The sequence below is a fragment of the Stenella coeruleoalba genome (assembly GCF_951394435.1).
Source record: "Stenella coeruleoalba genome assembly, contig: scaffold_49, whole genome shotgun sequence".
In the NCBI taxonomy this organism is placed as follows: domain Eukaryota; kingdom Metazoa; phylum Chordata; class Mammalia; order Artiodactyla; family Delphinidae; genus Stenella; species Stenella coeruleoalba.
Genome location: NW_027646118.1, coordinates 282,384 through 297,692, shown reverse-complemented (window position 1 = coordinate 297,692; position 15,309 = coordinate 282,384). Strand labels below are relative to the sequence as shown.

Here is a 15,309-nt window from a genome sequence, read left to right as displayed (position 1 = left end):
AGACTGAAGTAAGGCTGCCAAGAGGACTTGAAAGCGGGGCAGAATTATAGGAAACCGATTTCAGGAGGTAGACTGGAATTGCATTGAAAACATAGGAAAAGAGGCAGAACGTCCACAATGATGCACTTGGCCAAAAAGGGCTTATGCGTTTTTTCCTGAATATATTCAGGAAAAAACGCATAAGCCCTTTTTGGCCAACCAAGCAAACTTGCAAAGGAAATCTGCACTACAATGAAGTCTCACTTCCCCCTGGTCAAAAGGGCCATCTGAAAAAAGTGTAAAATCCAGAAAGGCAGGACAGGCCATGGAGAACTGGGAGCCTTGTTATGCTGATGGGCGGGATGTAAATTGCCAACAGACACTCAGGAGAAGTGTATGGTGTTTCCTGAAACATCTAAAAAACAAAGCAACAGAGCCTAGGGCACTTCCACTTATGGTCCTATAGCTTAGGGAAATTAAAATCAAAAAGACACAGCCAGCCCAAAGTTTGGAACGGCTCTGTTTACAAGAACCTCGTTTACAGTACAAGTTCAACATCGCAGAAAGTGAAAAATGGATAAAGAAGTTGTGGTATTCACTTACAATGCAGTATCACTCAGCAATGAAATCTATGTCCTCAGGCCCGTAGCAGCACAATGAGTGGATTCAGGTATGATGATTCTAACTGAAATAAGTCACACAGAAAAAGAAACATCATAAGATATCAGTAATACACGGAATGTAAACTTGGCTACACAGGAACTGAATTGCAGAACAGAACAGGGTCTCAAATTCAGAAAACCAACTTATGCTTGCTTAAGGGGAAAGGTGAGTTGGGGTGCTGCATAAAACCAGAGATTGAAATGAGCACAGATAAAGTTCCTTAAGCCAAATATGGAATAGACAAGAGCTACTCCTTGCTCAACGAAATGGACTCAACACCGCATATTAAACGCCTAAGAATGTACCTGACTAGTAAGTATCTTAAAACCTATAGATTGCTATGTCTCCGAAAGAGAATGAAGCATGTGTACAGGGGCATAAACGCAGCAGTGATAGGATTGGAGAGGTTCGGTGAGCAAATGAAGACCCTTTGAAGTCATATTGCATTGTACCCATTCCATGGGTTTCAACTACCCAGGTTTTAGGTATTCTTCCTTCAGCTAAAACACGCATGTGGAACCCAGAGTATGATCAACCATGTGATCGGGAGACGTGTTCAAATATGTCTCAGTTTTCGTACCCTGGTACTCGGGTGCAAAATTCCAGACGCTTTACTAACACTCTCCCGACTTGGAGAGTCAGTCCCTTTAACCTCCTGTTTGGCCCAGTTTGCAATTTCTGTGGAAGATGAACAGGAATAGCGAGAACCAATGAGACACTAGCTGGAGATGTCTGGATGGGCAAATTTAACTCTCATTTCCCACCAGGAAGAGGAATTAACCAAAGGCTCAGCGTGCCGTGCCAGAACCAGATTAGGGCCTGAAGACATCCTGCGGTGTTGCGGCCAGGTCACAAGAAAGCGAGTTGAAGAAAGGAGCTCAGGGGCACTGTAATTCACAAACCTGCAGAGTTATAAATGACAGCTATCGTCCAAAAATAGACTGAAGTAAGGCTGCCAAGAGGACTTGAAAGCGGGGCAGAATTGCAGGAAACCGATTTCAGGAGGTAGACTGGAATTGCATTGAAAGCATAGGAAAAGAGGCAGAACGTCCACAATGATGCACTTGGCCAAAAAGGGCGTATGCGTTTTTTCCTGAATATATTCAGGAAAAAACGCATACGCCCTTTTTGGCCAACCAAGCAAGCTTGCAAAGGAAATCTGCACTACAATGAAGTCTCACTTCCCCCCGGTCAAAAGGGCCATCTGATAAAAGTGTAAAATCCAGAAAGGCAGGACAGGCCATGGAGAACTGGGAGCCTTGTTATGCTGATGGGCGGGATGTAAATTGCCAACAACCACTTGGGAGAAGTGTATGGTGTTTCCTGAAACATCTAAAAAACAAAGCAACAGAACCTAGGGCACTTCCACTTATGGTCCTACAGCTTAGGGAAATTAAAATCAAAAAGACACAGCCACCCCAAAGTTTGGAACGGCTCTGTTTACAAGAACCTCGTTTACAGTACAAGTTCAACATCGCAGAAAGTGAAAAATGGATAAAGAAGTTGTGGTACTTACGTACAATGCAGTATCACTCAGCAATGAAATCTATGTCATCAGGCCCGTAGCAGCATAATGAGTGGATTCAGGTACGATGATTCTAACTGAAATAAGTCACACAGAAAAAGAAACATCATAAGATATCACTAATACACGGAATGTAAACTTGGCTACACAGGAACTGCATTCCAAAACAGAACAGGGTCTCAAATTTAGAAAACCAACTTATGCTTGCTTAAGGTGAAAGGTGAGTTGGGGTGCTGCATAAAACCAGAGATTGAAATGAGCACAGATAAAGTTCCTTAAGCCAAATATGGAATAGACAAGAGCTACTCCTTGCTCAACGAAATGGACACAAAACCCCATATTAAACGCCTAAGAATGCACCTGACTAGTAAGTATCTTAAAACCTATGGATTGCTATGTCTCCGAAAGAGAATCAAGCATGTGTACAGGGTCATAAACGCAGCAGTGATAGGATTGGAGAGGTTCGTGAGCAAATGAAGACCCTTTGAAGTCATATTGCATGGTACCCATTCCACGGGTTTCAACTAACAAGGTTTAAGGTATTCTTCCTTCATCTAAAACATGCATGTGGAACCTAGAGTATGATCAACCATGTGATCGGGAGACGTGTTCAAATATGTCTCAGTTTTCGTACCCTGGTACTCGGGTGCAACATTCCAGACGCTTTACTAACACTCTCCCCACTTGGAGAGTCAGTCCCTTTAACTTCCTGTTTGGCCCAGTTTGCAATTTATGTGGAAGATGAACAGGAATAGCGAGAACCAATGAAAGACTAGCTGGAGGTGTCTGGACGGGCAAATTTAACTCTCATTTCCCACCAGGAGGAGGAATTAACCAAAGGCTCAGCGTGCCGTGCCAGAAACAGATTAGGGCCTGAAGACATCCTGCGGTGTTGCGGCCAGCTCACAAGAAAGCGAGTTGAAGAAAGGAGCTCAGGGGCACTGTAATTCACAAACCTGCAGCGTTATAAATGACAGCTATCGTCCAAAAATAGACTGAAGTAAGGCTGCCAAGAGGACTTGAAAGCGGGGCAGAATTGCAGGAAACCGATTTCAGGAGGTAGACTGGAATTGTATTGAAAGCATAGGAAAAGAGGCAGAACGTCCACAATGATGCACTTGGCCAAAAAGGGCGTATGCGTTTTTTCCTGAATATATTCAGGAAAAAACGTATACGCCCTTTTTGGCCAACCAAGCAAGCTTGCGAAGGAAATCTGCACTACAATGAAGTCTCACTTCCCCCCGGTCAAAAGGGCCATCTGAAAAAAGTGTAAAATCCAGAAAGGCAGGACAGGCCATGGAGAACTGGGAGCCTTGTTATGCTGATGGGCGGGATGTAAATTGCCAACAGACACTTGGGAGAAGTGTATGGTGTTTCCTTAAACATCTAAAAAACAAAGCAACAGAGCCTACGGCACTTCCACTTATGGTCCTATAGCTTAGGGAAATTAAAATCAAAAAGACACAGCCACCCCAAAGTTTGGAACGGCTCTGTTTACAAGAACCTCGTTTACAGTACAAGTTCAACATCGCAGAAAGTGAAAAATGGATAAAGAACTTGTGGTACTTACGTACAATGCAGTATCACTCAGCAATGAAATCTATGTCATCAGGCCCGTAGCAGCATAATGAGTGGATTAAGGTACGATAATTCTAACTGAAATAAGTCACACAGAAAAAGAAACATCATAAGATATCACTAATACACGGAATGTAAACTTGGCTACACAAGAACTGCATTCCAAAACAGAACAGGGTCTCAAATTTATAAAACCAACTTATGCTTGCTTAAGGGGAAAGGTGAGTTGGGGTGCTGCATAAAACCAGAGATTGAAATGAGCACAGATAAAGTTCCTTAAGCCAAATATGGAATAGACAAGAGCTACTCCTTGCTCAACGAAATGGACTCAAAACCCCATATTAAACGCCTAAGAATGTACCTGACTAGTAAGTATCTTAAAACCTATGGATTGCTATGTCTCCAAAAGAGAATCAAGCGTGTGTACAGGGGCATAAACGCAGCAGTGATAGGATTGGAGAGGTTCGGTGAGCAAATGAAGACCCTTTGAAGTCATATTGCATGGTACCCATTACACGGGTCTCAACTCTCCAGGTTTAAGGTATTCTTCCTTCAGCTAAAACATGCATGTGGAACCCAGAGTATGATCAACCATGTGAACGGGAGACGTGTTCAAATATGTCTCAGTTTTCCTCCCCTGGTACTCGGGTGCAACATTCCAGACGCTTTACTAACACTCTCCCCACTTGGAGAGTCAGTCCCTTTAACCTCCTATTTGGCCCAGTTTGCAATTTCTGCGGAAGATGAACAGGAATAGCGAGAACCAATGAGAGACTAGCTGGAGGTGTCTGGACGGGCAAATTTAACTCTCATTTCCCACCAGGAAGAGGAAATAACCAAAGGCTCAGCGTGCCGTACCGGAATCAGATTAGGGCCTGAAGCCATCCTGCGGTGTTGCGGCCAGCTCAAAAGAAAACGAGTTGAAGAAAGGAGCTCAGGGGCACTGTAATTCACAAACCTGCAGAGTTATAAATGACAGCTATCGTCCAAAAATAGACTGAAGTAAGGCTGCCAAGAGGACTTGAAAGCAGGGCAGAATTGCAGGAAACCGATTTCAGGAGGTAGACTGGAATTGCATTGAAAGCATAGGAAAAGAGGCAGAACGTCCACAATGATGCACTTGGCCAAAAAGGGCGTATGCGTTTTTTCGTGAATATATTCAGGAAGAAACGCATATGCCCTTTTTGGCCAACCAAGCAAGGTTGCAAAGGAAATCTGCACTACAATGAAGTCTCACTTCCCCCCGGTCAAAAGGGCCATCTGAAAAAAGTGTAAAATCCAGAAAGGCAGGACAGGCCATGGAGAACTGGGAGCCTTGTTATGTTGATGGGCGGGATGTAAATTGCCAACAACCACTCGGGAGAAGTGTATGGTGTTTCCTGAAACATCTAAAAAACAAAGCAACAGAACCTAGGGCACTTCCACTTATGGTCCTATAGCTTAGGGAAATTAAAATCAAAAAGACACAGCCACCCCAAAGTTTGGATCGGCTCTGTTTACAAGAATCTCGTTTACAGTACAAGTTCAACATCGCAGAAAGTGAAAAATGGATAAAGAAGTTGTGGTATTTACTTACAAAGCAATATCACTCAGCAATGAAATCTGTGTCATTAGGCCCTTAGCAGCACAATGAGTGGATTCAGGTATGATGATTCTAACTGAAATAAGTCACACAGAAAAAGAAACATCATAAGATATCAGTAATACACGGAATGTAAACTTGGCTACACAGGAACTGAATTACAGAACAGAACAGGGTCTCAAATTTAGAAAACCAACTTATGCTTGCTTAAGGGGAAAGGTGAGTTGGGGTGCTGCATAAAACCAGAGATTGAAATGAGCACAGATAAAGTTCCTTAAGCCAAATATGGAATAGACAAGAGCTACTCCTTGCTCAACGAAATGGACTCAACACCCCATATTAAACGCCTAAGAATGTACCTGACTAGTAAGTATCTTAAAACCTATGGATTGCTATGTCTCCGAAAGAGAATCAAGCATGTGTACAGGGGCATAAACGCAGCAGTGATAGGATTGGAGAGGTTCGGTGAGCATATGAAGACCCTTTGAAGTCATATTTCATGGTACCCATTCCACGGGTCTCAACTCTCCAGGTTTAAGGTATTCTTCCTTCAGCTAAAACATGCATGTGGAACCCAGAGTATGATCAACCATGTGAACGGGAGACGTGTTCAAATATATCTCAGTTTTCCTCCCCTGGTACTCGGGTGCAACATTCCAGACGCTTTACTAACACTCTCCCGACTTGGAGAGTCAGTCCCTTTAACCTCCTGTTTGGCCCAGTTTGCAATTTCTGCGGAAGATGAACAGGAATAGCGAGAACCAATGAGAGGCTAGCTGGAGGTGTCTGGACGGGAAATTTAACTCTCATTTCCCACCAGGAAGAGGAATTAACCAAAGGCTCAGCATGCCGGGCCGGAACCAGATTAGGGCCTGAAGCCATCCTGCGGTGTTGCGGCCAGGTCACAAGAAAGCGAGTTGAAGAAAGGAGCTCAGGGGCACTGTAATTCACAAACCTGCAGAGTTATAAATGACAGCTATCGTCCAAAAATAGACTGAAGTAAGGCTGCCAAGAGGACTTGAAAGCGGGGCAGAATTGCAGGAAACCGATTTCAGGAGGTAGACTGGAATTGCATTGAAAGCATAGGAAAAGAGGCAGAACGTCCACAATGATGCACTTGGCCAAAAAGGGCGTATGCGTTTTTTCCTGAATATATTCAGGAAAAAACGCATACGCCCTTTTTGGCCAACCAAGCAAGCTTCCAAAGGAAATCTGCACTACAATGAAGTCTCACTTCCCCCCGGTCAAAAGGCCATCTGAAAAAAGTGTAAAATCCAGAAAGGCAACAGGCCATTGAGAACTGGGAGCCTTGTTATGCTGATGGGCGGGATGTAAATTGCCAACAGACACTCAGGAGAAGTGTATGGTGTTTCCTGAAACATCTAAAAAACAAAGCAACAGAGCCTAGGGCACTTCCACTTATGGTCCTATAGCTTAGGGAAATTAAAATCAAAAAGACACAGCCACCCCAAAGTTTGGAACGCCTCTGTTTACAAGAACCTCGTTTACAGTACAAGTTCAACATCGCAGAAAGTGAAAAATGGATAAAGAAGTTGTGGTATTCACTTACAAAGCAATATCACTCAGCAATGAAATCTATGTCATCAGGCCCTTAGCAGCACAATGAGTGGATTCAGGTACGATGATTCTAACTGAAATAAGTCACACAGAAAAAGAAACATCATAAGATATCACTAATACACGGAATGTAAACTTGGCTACACAGGAACTGCATTCCAAAACAGAACAGGGTCTCAAATTTAGAAAACCAACTTATGCTTGCTTAAGGGGAAAGGTGAGTTGGGGTGCTGCATAAAACCAGAGATTGAAATGAGCACAGATAAAGTTCCTTAAGCCAAATATGGAATAGACAAGAGCTACTCCTTGCTCAACGAAATGGACTCAACACCGCATATTAAACGCCTAAGAATGTACCTGACTAGTAAGTATATAAAACCTATGGATTGCTATGTCTCCGAAAGAGAATCAAGCATGTGTACAGGGGCATAAACGCAGCAGTGATAGGATTGGAGAGGTTCGGTGAGCAAATGAAGACCCTTTGAAGTCATATTGCATGGTACCCATTCCACGGGTTTCAACTACCCAGGTTTAAGGTATTCTTCCTTCAGCTAAAACATGCATGTGGAACCTAGAATATGATCAACCATGTGATCGGGAGACATGTTCAAATATGTCTCAGTTTTCGTACCCTGGTACTCGGGTGCAATATTCCAGACGCTTTACTAACACTCTCCCGACTTGGAGAGTCAGTCCCTTTAACCTCCTGTTTGGCCCAGTTTGCAATTTCTGCGGAAGATGAACAGGAATAGCGAGAACCAATGAGAGACTAGCTGGAGGTGTCTGGACGGGCAAATTTAACTCTCATTTCCCACCAGGAAGAGGAATTAACCAAAGGCTCAGCGTGCCGTGCCGGAACCAGATTAGGGCCTGAAGCCATCCTGCGGTGTTGCGGCCAGCTCACAAGAAAGCGAGTTGAAGAAAGGAGCTCAGGGGCACTGTAATTCACAAACCTGCAGAGTTATAAATGACAGCTATCGTCCAAAAATAGACTGAAGTAAGGCTGCCAAGAGGACTTGAAAACGGGGCAGAATTGCAGGAAACCGATTTCAGGAGATAGACTGGAATTGCATTGAAAGCATAGGAAAAGAGGCAGAACGTCCACAATGATGCACTTGGCCAAAAAGGGCGTATGCGTTTTTTCCTGAATATATTCAGGAAAAAACGCATACGCCCTTTTTGGCCATCCAAGCAAGCTTGCAAAGGAAATCTGCACTACAATGAAGTCTCACTTCCCCCCGGTCAAAAGGGCCATCTGAAAAAAGTGTAAAATCCAGAAAGGCAGGACAGGCCATGGAGAACTGGGAGCCTTGTTATGCTGATGGGCGGGGTGTAAATTGCCAACAACCACTCAGGAGAAGTGTATGGTGTTTCCTGAAACATCTAAAAAACAAAGCAACAGAGCCTAGGGCACTTCCACTTATGGTCCTATAGCTTAGGGAATTTAAAATCAAAAAGACACAGCCACCCCAAAGTTTGGAACAGCTCTGTTTACAAGAACCTCGTTTACAGTACAAGTTCAACATCGCAGAAAGTGAAAAATGGATAAAGAAGTTGTGGTATTTACTTAAAAAGCAATATCACTCAGCAATGAAATCTGTGTCATCAGGCCCTTAGCAGCACAATGAGTTGATTCAGGTATGATGATTCTAACTGAAATAAGTCACACAGAAAAAGAAACATCATAAGATATCAGTAATACACGGAATGTAAACTTGGCTACACAGGAACTGAATTACAGAACAGAACAGGGTCTCAAATTTTGAAAACCAACTTATGCTTGCTTAAGGGGAAAGGTGAGTTGGGGTGCTGCATAAAACCAGAGATTGAAATGAGCACAGATAAAGTTCCTTAAGCCAAATATGGAATAGACAAGAGCTACTCCTTGCTCAACGAAATGGACTCAACACCGCATATTAAACGATTAAGAATGTACCTGACTAGTAAGTATCTTAAAACCTATGGATTGCTATGTCTCCGAAAGAGAATCAAGCATGTGTACAGGGGCATAAACGCAGCAGTGATAGGATTGGAGAGGTTCGGTGAGCAAATGAAGACCCTTTGAAGTCATATTGCATGGTACCCATTCCACGGGTTTCAACTACCCAGGTTTTAGGTATTCTTCATTCAGTTAAAACATGCATGTGGAACCCAAGTATTATCAACCATTTGAACGGGAGACGTGTTCAAATATGTCTCAGCTTTCCTCCCCTGGTACTCGGGTGCAACATTCCAGACGCTTTACTAACACTCTCCCCACTTGGAGAGTCAGCGCCTTTAACCTCCTGTTTGGCCCAGTTTGCAATTTCTGCGGAAGATGAACAGGAATAGCGAGAACCAATGAGAGGCTAGCTGGAGGTGTCTGGACGGGCAAATTTAACTCTCATTTCCCACCAGGAAGAGGAAATAACCATAGGCTCAGCGTGCCGTGCCGGAACCAGATTAGGGCCTGAAGCCATCCTGCGGTGTTGCGGCCAGGTCACAAGAAAGCGAGTTGAAGAAAGGAGCTCAGGGGCACTGTAATTCACAAACCTGCAGAGTTATAAATGACAGCTATCGTCCAAAAATAGACTGAAGTAAGGCTGCCAAGAGGACTTGAAAGCGGGGCAGAATTGCAGGAAACCGATTTCAGGAGGTAGACTGGAATTGCATTGAAAGCATAGGAAAAGAGGCCGAACGTCCACAATGATGCACTTGGCCAAAAAGGGCGTATGCGTTTTTTCCTGAATATATTCAGGAAAAAACGCATACGCCCTTTTTGGCCAACCAAGCAAGCTTGCAAAGGAAATCTGCACTACAATGAAGTCTCACTTCCCCCCGGTCAAAAGAGCCATCTGAAAAAAGTGTAAAATCCAGAAAGGCAGGACAGGCCATGGAGAACTGGGAGCCTTGTTATGCTGATGGGCGGGATGTAATTTGCCAACAACCACTCGGGAGAAGTGTATGGTGTTTCCTGAAACATCTAAAATACAAAGCAACAGAACCTAGGGCACTTCCACTTATGGTCCTATAGCTTAGGGAAATTAAAATCAAAAAGACACAGCCACCCCAAAGTTTGGAACGGCTCTGTTTACAAGAACCTCGTTTACAGTACAAGTTCAACATCGCAGAAAGTGAAAAATGGATAAAGAATTTGTGGTATTTACTTACAAAGCAATATCACGCAGCAATGAAATCTGTGTCATCAGGCCCTTAGCAGCACAATGAGTGGATTCAGGTATGATGATTCTAACTGAAATAAGTCACACAGAAAAAGAAACATCATAAGATATCAGTAATACACGGAATGTAAACTTGGCTACACAGGAACTGAATTACAGAACAGAACAGGGTCTCAAATTTAGAAAACCAACTTATGCTTGCTTAAGGGGAAAGGTGAGTTGGGGTGCTGCATGAAACCAGAGATTGAAATGAGCACAGATAAAGTTCCTTAAGCCAAATATGGAATAGACAAGAGCTACTCCTTGCTCAACGAAATGGACTCAACACCGCATATTAAACGCCTAAGAATGTACCTGACCAGTAAGTATCTTAAAACCTATAGATTGCTATGTCTCCGAAAGAGAATCAAGCATGTGTACAGGGGCATAAATGCAGCAGTGATAGGATTGGAGAGGTTCAGTGAGCAAATGAAGACCCTTTGAAGTCATATTGCATGGTACCCATTCCACGGGTTTCAACTACCCAGGTTTAAGGTATTCTTCCTTCAGCTAAAACATGCATGTGGAACCCAGAGTATGATCAACCATGTGATCGGGAGACGTGTTCAAATATGTCTCAGTTTTCCTCCCCTGGTACTCGGGTGCAACATTCCAGACGCTTTACTAACACTCTCCCCACTTGGAGAGTCAGCGCCTTTAAACTCCTGTTTGGCCCAGTTTGCAATTTCTGCGGAAGATGAACAGGAATAGCGAGAACCAATGAGAGGCTAGCTGGAGGTGTCTGGACGGGCAAATTTAACTCTCATTTCCCACCAGGAAGAGGAAATAACCAAAGGCTCTGCGTGCCGTACCGGAACCAGATTAGGGCCTGAAGCCATCCTGCGGTGTTGCGGCCAGCTCAAAAGAAAGCGACTTGAAGAAAGGAGCTCAGGGGCACTGTAATTCACAAACCTGCAGAGTTATAAATGACAGCTATCGTCCAAAAATAGACTGAAGTAAGGCTGCCAAGAGGACTTGAATGCGGGGCAGAATTGCAGGAAACCGATTTCAGGAGGTAGACTGGAATTGCATTGAAAGCATAGGAAAAGAGGCAGAACGTCCACAATGATGCACTTGGCCAAAAAGGGCGTATGCGTTTTTTCCTGAATATATTCAGGAAAAAACGCATACGCCCTTTTTGGCCAACCAAGCAAGCTTGCAAAGGAAATCTGCACTACAATGAAGTCTCACTTCCCCCCGGTCAAAAGGGCCATCTGAAAAAAGTGTAAAATCCAGAAAGGCAGGACAGGCCATGGAGAACTGGGAGCCTTGTTATGCTGATGGGCGGGATGTAAATTGCCAACAACCACTTGGGAGAAGTGTATGGTGTTTCCTGAAACATCTAAAAAACAAAGCAACAGAACCTAGGGCACTTCCACTTATGGTCCTATAGCTTAGGGAAATTAAAATCAAAAAGACACAGCCACCCCAAAGTTTGGAACGGCTCTGTTTACAATAACCTCGTTTACGTACAAGTTCAACATCGCAGAAAGTGAAAAATGGATAAAGAAGTTGTGGTATTCACTTACAAAGCAATATCACTCAGTAATGAAATCTATGTCATCAGGCCCTTAGCAGCACAATGAGTGGATTCAGGTATGATGATTCTAACTGAAATAAGTCACACAGAAAAAGAAACATCATAAGATATCAGTAATACACGGAATGGAAACTTGGCTACACAGGAACTGAATTACAGAACAGAAAAGCGTCTCTAATTTAGAAAACCAACTTATGCTTGCTTAAGGGTAAAGGTGAGTTGGGGTGCTGCATAAAACCAGAGATTGAAATGAGCACAGATAAAGTTCCTTAAGCCAAATATGGAATAGACAAGAGCTACTCCTTGCTCAACGAAATGGACTCAACACCGCATATTAAACGCCTAAGAATGTACCTGACTAGTAAGTATCTTAAAACCTGTGGATTGCTATGTCTCCGAAAGAGAATCAAGCATGTGTACAGGGGCATAAACGCAGCAGTGATAGGATTGGAGAGGTTCGGTGAGCAAATAAAGACCCTTTGAAGTCATATTGCATGGTACCCATTCCACGGGTTTCACCTACCCAGGTTTAAGGTATTCTTCCTTCAGCTAAAACATGCATGTGGAACCTAGAGTATGATCAACCATGTGATCGGGAGACGTGTTCAAATATGTCTCAGTTTTCGTACCCTGGTACTCGGGTGCAACATTCCAGATGCTTTACTAACACTCTCCCGACTTGGAGAGTCAGTCCCTTTAACCTCCTATTTGGCCCAGTTTGCAATTTCTGCGGAAGATGAACAGGAATAGCGAGAACCAATGAGAGACTAGCTGGAGGTGTCTGGACGGGCAAATTTAACTCTCATTTCCCACCAGGAAGAGGAAATAACCAAAGGCTCAGCGTGCCGTACCGGAATCAGATTAGGGCCTGAAGCCATCCTGCGGTGTTGCGGCCAGCTCAAAAGAAAGCGAGTTGAAGAAAGGAGCTCAGGGGCACTGTAATTCACAAACCTGCAGAGTTATAAATGACAGCTATCGTCCAAAAATAGACTGAAGTAAGGCTGCCAAGAGGACTTGAAAGCAGGGCAGAATTGCAGGAAACCGATTTCAGGAGGTAGACTGGAATTGCATTGAAAGCATAGGAAAAGAGGCCGAACGTCCACAATGATGCACTTGGCCAAAAAGGGCGTATGCGTTTTTTCCTGAATATATTCAGGAAGAAACGCATACGCCCTTTTTGGCCAACCAAGCAAGCTTGCAAAGGAAATCTGCACTACAATGAAGTCTCACTTCCCCCCGGTCAAAAGGGCCATCTGAAAAAAGTGTAAAATCCAGAAAGGCAGGACAGGCCATGGAGAACTGGGAGCCTTGTTATGTTGATGGGCGGGATGTAAATTGCCAACAACCACTCGGGAGAAGTGTATGGTGTTTCCTGAAACATCTAAAAAACAAAGCAACAGAGCCTAGGGCACTTCCACTTATGGTCCTATAGCTTAGGGAAATTAAAATCAAAAAGACACAGCCACCCCAAAGTTTGGATCGGCTCTGTTTACAAGAACCTCGTTTACAGTACAAGTTCAACATCGCAGAAAGTGAAAAATGGATAAAGAAGTTGTGGTATTTACTTACAAAGCAATATCACTCAGCAATGAAATCTGTGTCATCAGGCCCTTAGCAGCACAATGAGTGGATTCAGGTATGATGATTCTAACTGAAATAAGTCACACAGAAAAAGAAACATCATAAGATATCAGTAATACACGGAATGGAAACTTGGCTACACAGGAACTGAATTACAGAACAGAACAGGGTCTCAAATTTAGAAAACCAACTTATGCTTGCTTAAGGGGAAAGGTGAGTTGGGGTGCTGCATAAAACCAGAGATTGAAATGAGCACAGATAAAGTTCCTTAAGCCAAATATGGAATAGACAAGAGCTACTCCTTGCTCAACGAAATGGACTCAACACCCCATATTAAACGCCTAAGAATGTACCTGACTAGTAAGTATCTTAAAACCTATGGATTGCTATGTCTCCGAAAGAGAATCAAGCATGTGTACAGGGGCATAAACGCAGCAGTGATAGGATTGGAGAGGTTCGGTGAGCATATGAAGACCCTTTGAAGTCATATTTCATGGTACCCATTCCACGGGTCTCAACTCTCAAGGTTTAAGGTATTCTTCCTTCAGCTAAAACATGCATGTGGAACCCAGAGTATGATCAACCATGTGAACGGGAGACGTGTTCAAATATATCTCAGTTTTCCTCCCCTGGTACTCGGGTGCAACATTCCAGACGCTTTACTAACACTCTCCCGACTTGGAGAGTCAGTCCCTTTAACCTCCTGTTTGGCCCAGTTTGCAATTTCTGCGGAAGATGAACAGGAATAGCGAGAACCAATGAGAGGCTAGCTGGAGGTGTCTGGACGGGAAATTTAACTCTCATTTCCCACCAGGAAGAGGAATTAACCAAAGGCTCAGCATGCCGGGCCGGAACCAGATTAGGGCCTGAAGCCATCCTGCGGTGTTGCGGCCAGGTCACAAGAAAGCGAGTTGAAGAAAGGAGCTCAGGGGCACTGTAATTCACAAACCTGCAGAGTTATAAATGACAGCTATCGTCCAAAAATAGACTGAAGTAAGGCTGCCAAGAGGACTTGAAAGCGGGGCAGAATTGCAGGAAACCGATTTCAGGAGGTAGACTGGAATTGCATTGAAAGCATAGGAAAAGAGGCCGAACGTCCACAATGATGCACTTGGCCAAAAAGGGCATATGCGTTTTTTCCTGAATATATTCAGGAAAAAACGCATATGCCCTTTTTGGCCAACCAAGCAAGCTTGCAAAGGAAATCTGCACTACAATGAAGTCTCACTTCCCCCCGGTCAAAAGGCCATCTGAAAAAAGTGTAAAATCCAGAAAGGCAACAGGCCATTGAGAACTGGGAGCCTTGTTATGCTGATGGGCGGGATGTAAATTGCCAACAGACACTCAGGAGAAGTGTATGGTGTTTCCTGAAACATCTAAAAAACAAAGCAACAGAGCCTAGGGCACTTCCACTTATGGTCCTATAGCTTAGGGAAATTAAAATCAAAAAGACACAGCCACCCCAAAGTTTGGAACGCCTCTGTTTACAAGAACCTCGTTTACAGTACAAGTTCAACATCGCAGAAAGTGAAAAATGGATAAAGAAGTTGTGGTATTCACTTACAAAGCAATATCACTCAGCAATGAAATCTATGTCATCAGGCCCTTAGCAGCACAATGAGTGGATTCAGGTACGATGATTCTAACTGAAATAAGTCACACAGAAAAAGAAACATCATAAGATATCACTAATACACGGAATGTAAACTTGGCTACACAGGAACTGCATTCCAAAACAGAACAGGGTCTCAAATTTAGAAAACCAACTTATGCTTGCTTAAGGGGAAAGGTGAGTTGGGGTGCTGCATGAAACCAGAGATTGAAATGAGCACAGATAAAGTTCCTTAAGCCAAATATGGAATAGACAAGAGCTACTCCTTGCTCAACGAAATGGACTCAACACCGCATATTAAACGCCTAAGAATGTACCTGACCAGTAAGTATCTTAAAACCTATAGATTGCTATGTCTCCGAAAGAGAATCAAGCATGTGTACAGGGGCATAAATGCAGCAGTGATAGGATTGGAGAGGTTCAGTGAGCAAATGAAGACCCTTTGAAGTCATATTGCATGGTACCCATTCC

At 43.6% G+C, this 15,309-nt stretch overlaps 1 long non-coding RNA gene across 21 annotated transcripts in view; it reads right to left on the bottom strand.

The window, feature by feature from the left end:
- LOC307181315 overlaps positions 1–15,309 on the bottom strand; it is a 2,020,778-nt gene that overhangs the window by 1,730,551 nt on the left and 274,918 nt on the right. For all 21 annotated transcript variants that reach the window (XR_013826416.1, XR_013826417.1, XR_013826418.1 and 18 more), the window contains exon 4: positions 8,473–8,558. This is a non-coding gene — a long non-coding RNA (uncharacterized lncRNA). The remainder of the gene's footprint in view (positions 1–8,472; positions 8,559–15,309) is intronic.